This window comes from Nannospalax galili, unplaced genomic scaffold (assembly GCF_000622305.1).
Source record: "Nannospalax galili isolate Female #2095 unplaced genomic scaffold, S.galili_v1.0 scaffold1251, whole genome shotgun sequence".
NCBI classification, from domain to species: domain Eukaryota; kingdom Metazoa; phylum Chordata; class Mammalia; order Rodentia; family Spalacidae; genus Nannospalax; species Nannospalax galili.
This window is the reverse complement of record NW_008329321.1, coordinates 1,351,308-1,362,464: the sequence shown is the minus strand read 5'-3', so window position 1 is coordinate 1,362,464 and position 11,157 is coordinate 1,351,308. Positions and strand designations below refer to the sequence as shown.

Here is an 11,157-nt window from a genome sequence, read left to right as displayed (position 1 = left end):
TTTTTTTAACCTAAGGAAAGTTTATCAAATACCCAGGCTCCAGGCTATGGTGAATTTAGATACTATAATATAAGGACCCTGGGAGACTTTCTATGTAGAACTTTTGTGGCAAAATGAAGTAAGACACATGATACTCTCGGCCTTATCAGAGAAGTTTCTCTTTGCAGTGAACTACGGTGAATGCAGAGACTCATAGCTGCTCACGGTGCTTAGAGTAAGAGATGCTTGAGAGATTAGTGCTAAACAAGGCTTTTATAATCACTATCTCTAGGGTTCAGGGAACATTGTGCAAGAGGAAGCAGAAAGAATATAAGACCCAGAAAATCAGGAGAAGGGCTGCGGAATGTCATCTTCAGGATGTCCATGACATAGTCATTGCAATCACGACCTCACAGCAGATGTGCTTACCTGCACTGAGTCTGACATCCTATGAACTGTCAGTGATGGGTGATGGATCACGGAGGAACCCTAGCCATCCCCACTGAATTATTAGCTATCTATGGATTCTAGGGAAGGGACAGTCATCTTTAGTTGTGTATGATACTGTGAGCCCATTAAACTCCAACGGGTAGTTCCAAATCTATGGTCACACAGATACTCCTCGCTAAAATCAGTGGGCCACAAAGAAAAAAAAATGAAAGGCACGAAAAGGGAAAAAAGGAAGGAAGCAGGAATATCAGGGGTGGGAGGAAGATAGGCAAATAGGAGAGAGTGGGGTGAGGGAAGCAGAATGCTTCAAATTATAGTTGCAAAAGTCTTCAACAAAATACTAGCAAACTTATTTTTTAAAATAGTAAAAGGGGCATTTGCAATAGATAATAGGTGTTACCCGTAAGATACAAGAATGCTCTAACATACAACTTCAAATCCTTTTCAATCTTAGATTTCTTCTCCATATCAGTACAACAATAACAGTTACATGGTGTTTTCAATGTACAGTTCTCATCTACTTCGATGTGTGTAATATGACTTGGAGGTTCAGAGAAAATAAAGTTGATTGGCATATGATATATCCGTTAGAATCTAAATAAAACTATAATAAGGCATTTCCAAGTTCAGTGATTTGTTACTCTGTCCTTTTTTTTTTTTTTTTTTTTTGGTCTTTTTGAGACAGGGTCTCCCTGTAGCCCCAGCTGTCCTGGAACTCACTACGTAGACCAGGCTGGCCTTGAACTTTTATTCTTTATTCAATGAGATTATTTAGCTGGAAACCTCTTGCTGTGTGTCTTTGGAGAAACGTTCTCATTTAATGAGACCGTTAGGGAAACTGAGGCACAGGGAACCCACTCTACCATCCCCCACACAGAAAAGGCATCAAGAGATTTATGTAGAGAAATTGGAAAAGTTTATTCATTTCAGAGGACACCAACAGAGATTTATCCCAAAGAATGGGAGCCCTGACTTGAACCCTTGTACAATTTTTATAGATCACTCAGCATTCTGACAACATTTGTGGGTTTGCAGTCTACAGTGATTACTAGCACAGGTGTTTACTTGCTCTAATACCACTGAAAGGAAATTCCTTCTACAGGCACATTTGCAAAGGGAGATACCTAAGGTAGGGGTTAAGGTATTTTTTAGCAGAGTTTTATTACAGGTGCCTTAGCGAGCAAGGAAGTTTTAAACAGATGTTCTGCTAGATAACTACGGTACTCATCTAAGACTTTAAAAATTTTTAGCTTTGATTCCTTTTTCAACACAAATTTTAGTAAACATTTATAAAACCAGTATAAGGTAACTCCTATATTCTAAAGTATAAAAACCAGTTACAAAACAATATTTAGACACACACAAAAGTGACATTAAATACATGGATATATTTCTTTTCCCCATCAAGACCATTTGTGCATCCAGTGCTTTGCAGAGTGACAGATTATACAATAAATAAATAGTTTGAATTGAGGACATAAAATAAAAACACTTTGTCAGCTTACCACACTATGAACTTGCAAATTTCCCAAAATATGCATCAAATATAAAACTAAAAAGGGGCAAATTACTTTCACTATTCTCTATTTCAACAGGAATTTTTGGAACTGTCTCTCTGTAGAGTTGTTTTCTTAGAAGGCTTTGAAGAGACAAAATATTTCCTTCAGTTTTACAGGACTGAAAATGCCAGTTCATTTCAGGGGGTTTCCACAATTTCATGAAGGCTTTTTGTGTCTACCTTAGCATGTCTATCTAGATGTAAGGCGTTACACCATAATCTCTGTAACTAGAAAGCTGTTTAATATCCATGTTTCTTTGCCTTATAATTTTCTATCATCTGAAAAATGCTACCAATAAATAATGACCTCCTATTGTTACAAATACTAGGTATGAAACATCCTCTGTCTATTCTTGCATTTAGTATTGCTTCTTAAAAAGGGAAAGAATTTGTAATAAACACAGGGGAATCAACACAAGCTTTTAGACTCAGCAGTAAATACAAATAGAGAGGGCAGACTAGAAGTGGCTTTTAAATGTCTGGAAATCGTTATGCAGTACATAAAGCTGGGAATGTACACATTTTTAGGAAACCCGTTTCTTACCATGACAGCTATCAAATCCCTAATACAGGGTACTAGGTTTTATTTCTGTTTCCCCTACTCTTTTCTTATAAGTCTATAAAGTATATAGTCTGATTATATAGGTTACATAGCACTGTGATCTTAAGTCATTTCATAAAGCATTGGCCTTTGCTTATGAGAAATCCTTATTTCTTTCCTGAGTTCTTAAATATATCCTATAAAAAGATCATACAAACAACTCTATGCAAGCTGTAGACAAAGAGAATGGTCTTGAGCTACAGCCATGGAGAGGAGTCTCTTTTCAAAAAGGGCAGATGGAAGGTTAGACAAATTGATTCATTTAGTAGCTGCATCTTATAAAGTGCTTTCCTGGTTAAAAGGCCAAAACTTATATTAACACTTCTGTCCTTTGCAAGGCAGTCACTCAAGTCAAGTTTTGCCTTCAAGTCTTCCAGGATTCAATCAGGCTCATTAAATAAATTTCAATCAAGTATGAACTGTGGCAGTCTAATGGATTGTGCTAGATCAGAAATAAAAGAAAAGAAAGAGGAGTTTTTCCACAGTAAATTGTAATATATTGAGTCTTGCAGCTACTCACCTCTGTGCTTTTGAATTGTATCTAAGTGTGTCAACAGATCTGAGAATGTTTATTTGTAAAATGTATTATATAAAGAACAATGAACAGTATATTGTGTTCTTCAACATCTCTCTCCTAATCGCCACATTACCCCACATGTCTACTACACACACTGCCACAAACACCACTTGGAATTGAAGGTATAGGAACAGGTAGAATAGCCATCAGCCCTACAAGCCATGCAGGATCCCAAGGTAATTCATAAGCCTTTGCAGTGTGGGAGTGCTGTGGGTTACAATGATTTGTTCAAAATCATTGTTTTCTAACTTTAGTAAATTATTTGTCTCTATTTTCTATTTTTTTCTCTTTTACTCTTTTCCAATCTAGTTATTTCAGAATCCATCCCTTTTTTTCCTCCTTAATATGTCTGATTACAAAACTTCTCTTGCTTTTTGTGCAGTAATTAATTCACATGTATCAGTAATGAATTTTTTTCAAATTTTCAAATTATTTTAAAATTAATCTAGCAAAACAAAATGGTAAAGCTATAACAGAAGACTAGAAAATAACAGTAGTTATACTTTATTTTGCTCACACTGTATGGAAAATTAGGTGTTGAATTAAGCAACTAATAAAGATTAAAGTCAGTAGGCAGCTTATTGGCCAGTTGTATGTCTACATGAATTTCATTTTACTGAGGAAGTATGAGAAAGTCCTTATTCCTAAGTGTTTCTCCCTTTAAAAAAAAAACAACAAAAACTTGAAATTTAATTAAACAAAATCCACTTGTTTGTTCTGTCATTATTCCTTGGTAATATTCTAAGCAGAAAAACTCTCTCAAATTCTTATTTCTGGAATGAACTCTCAACTTAATCTCTACTGTCCTTTCTGTATCTTTGTCTCTCTCTCTCCCTCTCTCCTTCCTCTCCTCTCTATGTTTCTTTTTTCAGTTTTTTTATTCGTTTTGTTTTGATTTTGTGAGTTAGTTTAGCAGGCTATAAATAATGTTGTAAAGTCCCTGGGCCTTCCACTTATACTGAAAGGTAACCAGCTAACTGTGTCACATTCTAATTTTCTTCCTATGGTAGAGAAATTTAAGCCTTCAAGATGAAAATCTACCTTTGAAACAAAATTATTAATAGCCCTAAGTTGGTTAAATTGATTAAAAGGATAGTTGCATAAATTAATTGAAAGAGGATTTCAATGACCCCTCCCCCCAAATTAGAATTAATTAAAGATTTTATAAAGAAATGTCCCCAGAAAGAGAAAAATAAGCATTATCCAGGTTTTAATACATTGACAAAGAAATTCTAACAGTGAGGCGGGGGGATATCAAGTCAACATGCTGTTGGAATTCTCCTGTGCCTGATGGAGGAATGTAGGGAAAGAGTGGAGATGAAGCATTTGAATTTCAGAATTTACAAATTCTCTGGTTTTGTAAGCATATCTTCCGTCTAGACAACTGGACTGTCAGTGTGGAAGCCATCATAATGTAGACAACAGCAACACAGTCTTTGACACACATTCAATATATAATAACCAAAAGATTTTATGTGAGTTGGGATGTGATTTATTTTGATACAGATACTTTTCTTGTTCTCTACTTTTTTCTATGTGCCAGCAGGTCTTGGAATTTGGTTTGTCATGGGTTTTTGTTCTTCTTGAGTTTGGGTCTTGCCTTGGAGCTCTGAATAGTGCAGTAGTCATTATGCAGTCCTGGTTGGCTTCAAGTTCATGGTAGTCCTGTTGCCTCAGGCTCCCATGTTTTGGAATCACAAGCATGGGATATCATGCTCAGCTGGCACTTTGGAAAACAAAAGTAGCCAACATAACTTCCACACTTAAGATTCCTAAATTTGCATGTGGTGTGGAATCTAGGGTTTCAGGTTAGCAAGGAAGAGATGGTGAATTCTAGGTCAATAGGGAGCTGGCCTTATTTCCTGGCAGCACTATAAAACAGCAAGAGGAAATCTGTAGAGTATTTATAAAATAATAGAACATAAGCTTTGGGATACCTAACTTCATAAAATCAGTCTGTGTCCTGAGAGAAGCTGGCTTATGTGGACTATGCAGATAAGCACAAACGATGGCAGTTATATGACCTTGCATATGTAATAAGAATCCAGTTATTAATTGAGGTCGAAGAAAGGTCAAAGCATATCAGGTTTGCATATCTCACCAGCCTTAAGGATGAAGGGTTAGAGGCAAAGTCATACCAAGTCATAGACAATTGTTTGAAAAGGCGTATGAAAGACCTGAAGATATTGACCCGAGGATACCAGAAACCAATTAAAAGGCACAATACTGGATAATTCATCTGAATGATAAAGTAATACTATAAGAAGTATGTTCTATCAATATTTCAAATTTCTTCTAATATTTTACTTTAAAGAATAAGTTAAAATTTATGAATATATATCTATGTGCTTCCACAGGCAACCACATGCTTGTTAAGAACTGGCAGAGCTCTTCTTTAAATCTGCTGTGGTCCTCCAAAAATTCATATGTCCTAGCACCAAATACCATAGTATTAAAAGGTGATGCCTTCAGGAGGTGATTAGTGTCCTTCTCAAAGAGGTTACTAATAGTCAGCTTGTCCTCACAATGTGAGGTCCTAGCAAGAAACAGAACAGGCCCAAAGCACGTGCTAGACATTGACACTGCAATGCCTCTTCTTAGTCTTCTCAGCCTCAAAGCACTGCAAGCAATAAATGTATTATTCATATATTACCCACCTTAAAAGATTTTGTTACAGAAGCCAAGCAGATGACAGCTGAGTGTAGCACAGGGCATGCAGAGGGTGGCTATGTAATAAATCTATCATGACTTTCACCCGAATTGATAAACGACAAGTTTTTTTGTCTCACTTATTACTGCTTCTTGTGTGCTGTAGAATATAATTTTTATTATCAGAATCTTTGAAATTTTCCAAAGGAATTTTAAATTCCGTCAACTCAAATGCAAGCCAACATCCCTGTTCTTTAAAATTTCAGGATACCATATACAACCAAACCCTGGAAAAATCAACGAGGTCAGTAGGAGGGAAAACAGAAACTTAAATGAACTTTAGATATGTATACTTTATCTGTAACACTATGTACAGAAAAATTTTGAATTCATCCTCTCAAGGTATAATTTCAATTATCTAAGTCTTCGAGTAGAATTTTGACTAGTTATCTAAAATCACAGCAAAAAGATCCAGATTTACATCCATAGTCATTTACGTCATTTTGTGGCATGCAACCAGAATGGATCTTTTATGAACTTGGAATCATGTTTTAAAAGGTTTTAGTGCCTTCTGATTTGAATGGGGAAAAAAATGGAGACATATTCTCCTGGATGCCTTTAGACAAATGATAGTAAAATGTCAATATAATTTAGCATTTATGTAGGACAAATTATCAAACAAAAAGAAAGAAGACTGACAGGTTGTACTCTGCAAAGTTTGTGTTCAAGTTCAAATTTTCAGTAGCCTTCTGTCACATACCCAGAAAAGGCTGAACCAGCATACAGGAAATCCAACTGAATTTGGCATCATTTCAAAGACAGCAGATTGAATACTATACTATGTATTTAAAATATGTGCAACTTGAAAATTATGAATGACTCTTAGAGTCAGAAAGCATCAACCATTTCCTGTTAGGCCATCACTGGCCAGATTTATATCTTTAAAAATAATAAAATAAAAGGACATGCGTGCACTAAAATTTTAGATAATTATAGAAAAAGTAAACTGGTTTTCTCAGTTTCAAAAAGCATATCTTTTCAAATGGAAAATGATTGTCACTCAATTAAGAGGCAAAAGTGATAAGTAGCTTTGTCTTTATAGTGCTGGTCTATTAAAAGGCAGAAAACAGCATAAAAGTCCAAAATCAATAGGCATACGTGTAAAACAAATAACACAGAGCAAATCTGGCTTTGAAAGGGGTGAAGAAACCACCTAATTACAATTTTTCTCCCTTGTTTCAAAGTCAAACTTTTTGTTCTCTGATATGTCTACAGATAGTTTATTTTGCTTCTCACTGTGAGGTAATCAGCACCTTGCTCCAGGCATAGCTGGATATTCAACCTATGTTCCTCTATGGTCTCAGTAGGGAGTCCAATAGTAAAAACAGTCAAGCACTAGGATTTAATATGTTGGCTAAAATCTCTAGGAGTATAACTTGGTGAGAGTAATTGTACTAAACACTGTGGTGTTTACGGTACTTTGTTTATATAGGGATTGAGTAAATGAGCCAACCTACTTTGCATTTACTTATGTTCTCTTAAGGCTTTTATCTTAGTGTTACCCCCAAACACTGAGTCAAAGGCTCTGAACGCTTATTGAAAACAATCACAAATGAAATTTCAGTACTATAAAATTTACCAGTACTCAAGAAGCACTTTGGGGTCAGTTTCTCTTATGAAAATCTCCTATTCTGAATGACCTGCATAACTGATGTTATTTGCTTTCTCTTTCTTCAGAAGTACATGGCATCCTATATTCAGTAAGGTAACCTTGGACTCATCTCCCAATTCCATGTAAGTTCTGCATCTTCAAAAGATTTAAAAATTTGCTCCACACCCACCATTCCAGCTCTTGGATCTGTTCAAGTCCTACAACTCCATGTCCACCCCAGGCATGCAAGTTCTCCCACCCAGTGAGGTACCTGACCCCAGCTCTCCATGTCTACTATCTCAGCTCCCAGGCCTGCTCTGGTCCTGCAGCTCCTTGTGCCCCAAATAGTCAAGCTCTTGCAGCTTGCTGAGTTTCTTTATCCCCAGCATTCTGCTGCCTTGCACAGCTCTATCCATTCCCCCAGACTGAGCTCAGGTTTCAAAGCCCTCACCCTGACTCAGCTTGAACAATTCTAGAAAATAGCACCTGCCGTTGCTGCCATTCATGGCACTCCTGGGCATAGCTAGAGTTGTTCAGCCAGTACATCACCCCAGACAGACCCAGTCAAGAGTTACATTAGCCCGTTTTCTTGATTATCACTCATTTGGAATGGCAGCAGTTCCTCCAGACCTGCCTACCAAACTGCTCATGCAGCAGTCACTCAGCCCACCCTGCCCCTCCAGAGCTACATGGAGTCTATCCTGTAACTTCAGATTCCAAGGTTATCAGAGACTCAATAAATACCTACTCATAGCAAGAAAAACCACCAATAACACAAGTCCAGATGTATAGGTCTCATCTCAAAAATACAAACAAGAATAACCAAGACCCTGTATGTCTCTTTTAGAAATTAGCATTCCCATTGTAATGTTTCTTGCAAATGGCAACGTAGTTGATACACAAGATAAAGATTTCAAAATAGCAATTACACCCAGAGAAAGAGACCCCCAAGAACACCAGAGAGCAGAAACCCCCTCCAAAGGTGGCACTGAAGGAGAAGAATGGCAAGGTACCCCAGAGTGACTCTCCAGTGAAGAGGCCAGGGCGGAAGGTGACCTAGGTCCTGAGAAGTGAAGGGGAAGAAGAAGATGAAGCCCTAGGCACCCCCAAAGACCAGAAGCTATGTCCAACTCTCCTCCCAGCCCTGACACGTCCTGAGAACAGCCCTTTCCTTGGTAGCAGACCCCCTGTGGACATCTCCCGGTCAGGGTTCCAGGAGCTTCCCACAGCTCGGACGATTTGGAAGAGCAGAAAGAGGACAAAGACAGAGGAGCCAACAAGAGGAAGGAGGAAGAAGCAGAGACCCCAAGAGAAAGCCTCACAGAGGCCAAAGAGACAGAACGGAAGGAAGAGCAGGGGAGCAGTCCTGCAATGTTGCCTGACACCCCAAAGATCCCCAAAGGAGTGACCCTGACAAAGACAGAGAAGGTTCCAGGATCCAAGGCCAGTGGGAAACAGGAGCCTCGGGAAGAGGAGCAGACAGCAAGCAAGCCTCCTGTCAGAGGGGCCCAGATGCTTGGCAGCTTCTTCACCCCTCTCTCCTCCCAAGCCAGCAGTCAAATATGAAGTGAAACAAGAGGGGTGTAGAAGACCAAGGGAACCCTGAACCCAACGGCTACAATCCTGCCAAGAACAACTACCATCCCATCAAAGATACCTGCTGGAAATCCAGCCAGAAGGTCCCTTTTCTCGCTGCGGTCTGGACATTTGAGAAGATTGAGGAGGTTTCTGCTCGCCTCGGGATGGTGGAGATACTGAGCAACCTGCTCTGGCGTTCAGGTTAGACTTGTCACCTCCAGACCTGCTTCCTGTCATCTACTTCGGCCTCAACAGACTCAGGTCACCCCAAACAGAGACTGGAACTGTGCTTTGGGGATGGTGTTCTCCTCAAGGCAGTGGCCCAGTTCACAGGTCGGCACCTCAAGTCTGTCTGGGCTGAAGCAGCTGAGAAGGGAGACTTGGGGCTGGTGACCGAGAACAACCACTCATGCTGCTCCCACCTCTGACCACCACCTCCGGGGTCTTCACCAAATCCCAAGACAGCACCAGGCTCACCAGCAACGCTTCCACGGCCAAGAAGATGGACATCATCAAGGGCCTCTTTGTTGCTTCCTGTCGCTCTGAAGCCCGGTTCATTGCCAGGTCCCTAGTGGAAAGCTATGCCTCGAGTTGGCTGAGCAGTCAGTACTGGCCTCCTTTGCCCAGGCTGTAAGCCTCACGACCCCTGGTCAAGAATTTCCCAGCCATGGTGGATGCGGGGAAAGGCAAGATAGTAGAGGCCAGAAAGACGAGTTTGGAGGAACAAGGCATGATCTTGAAGCAGATCTTCTGTAAGGTGCCCAATCTGGACCAAGTCGTCCCTGTGTTCCTGGGACATGGCCTGAAACATCTCCCAGAGCACTGCAAACTAAGCCCAGGCGACCCTCTGAAACCGATGTTGGCCCATCCCACTTGTGCCTTTGGTGAGGTCCTGAAAAGCTTCGAGGAGGCAGATTTCACCTGCCCGTTGGGCAGCGGGCACAGTTCCATGTTCTATGAGGTGGAGAGGTAAAGGTCTTCAGCAGGAACCAGGAGGACAACACAGGAAAGTACCCTGACATCATCAGTCACATCCCCAACATCACACTCCCCTCAGTCACATCTTTCACCTGGACACTGAAGCTGTGGCCTGGGACTAGGAGAAGAAACAGATCCTGTCATCCTGAGTGCTCATCACTCAAAAAACGCAAGGATGTTGATGTGTCAGAGATAGAAGTGCAGGCGTGCCTGTATGCCTTCAACCTCATCTACCTCAACTGAGAGCCCCTGTCTCACCAGGTGGCAACTTGCTCCTGTGAGAGGCTGATGGTGAAGGTCCTGGATGTCAACACCATGTACAAGATAGGCAAGAGGTCACACAACTGGCTCAAGCTGAAGAAAGACTACCTTGATGGTGTGGGTGACACCCTGGACCTTGCTGTAATCGGCACCTATCTGGGTAGGGGAGGGCTGCCTGGTACAGGGGCTTCCTGTTGGTGGCCTACTACAGTAAGAGAAGGTGCAGGCCGTATGCAAGATGGGAACTCTACTCAGTGAGGAGCTGGAGGAACACAGTGCCTGCAGGCTGTGGTGCTGCCCACCCCATGCCCATATGTGCGGCTTGATGGAGCCATGGCTCCTGACCACTGGCTAGACCCAAGTGCCCTGTGGGAAATGAAATGCACTGATATCTCCCTGTCCTACATCTATCCCCCACTGCACCCCGGCTTGTGGACAGTGAGAAGGGGATCTTCCTTTGCTTCCCTCAATTCATTCTGCCTCTGTGAAGACAGGAAGCCAGAAGAGGCAACCACCAATGCCCAGGTGGTCTGCCTGTACCAGAAGCAAAGTCAGATTCAGAACCAGCAAAACTCAGGCTCAGACTCCAACCCTGAACATTATTAAACATCTGGTCCCCTGGACCCGTGGCCGAGGGAACTTAAATACTGTACACATGATGGCGTTGATTGATATGTGTGAGGGGTGGGTATACTGGGTCTGAGATTCGTATGATTATTTCCTTCAATAAATTACAATCAAACTCCAAAACAAAAATACTAAGAATAATACATTCCTAAACATATATGCACCACATATGAGGACACCCAATTTCATAAAAGAAACTCTATTAGATCTAAAATCACACAAATCCAATACAGTGATAGTGACTTCAA

At 40.6% G+C, this 11,157-nt stretch overlaps 1 pseudogene; it reads left to right on the top strand.

Annotated features, from left to right (window-relative positions):
- Positions 1-10,888, top strand: part of LOC103736382 — a 20,198-nt pseudogene extending 9,310 nt beyond the window's left edge.
- The last annotated feature ends 269 nt before the right edge of the window (positions 10,889-11,157 follow it).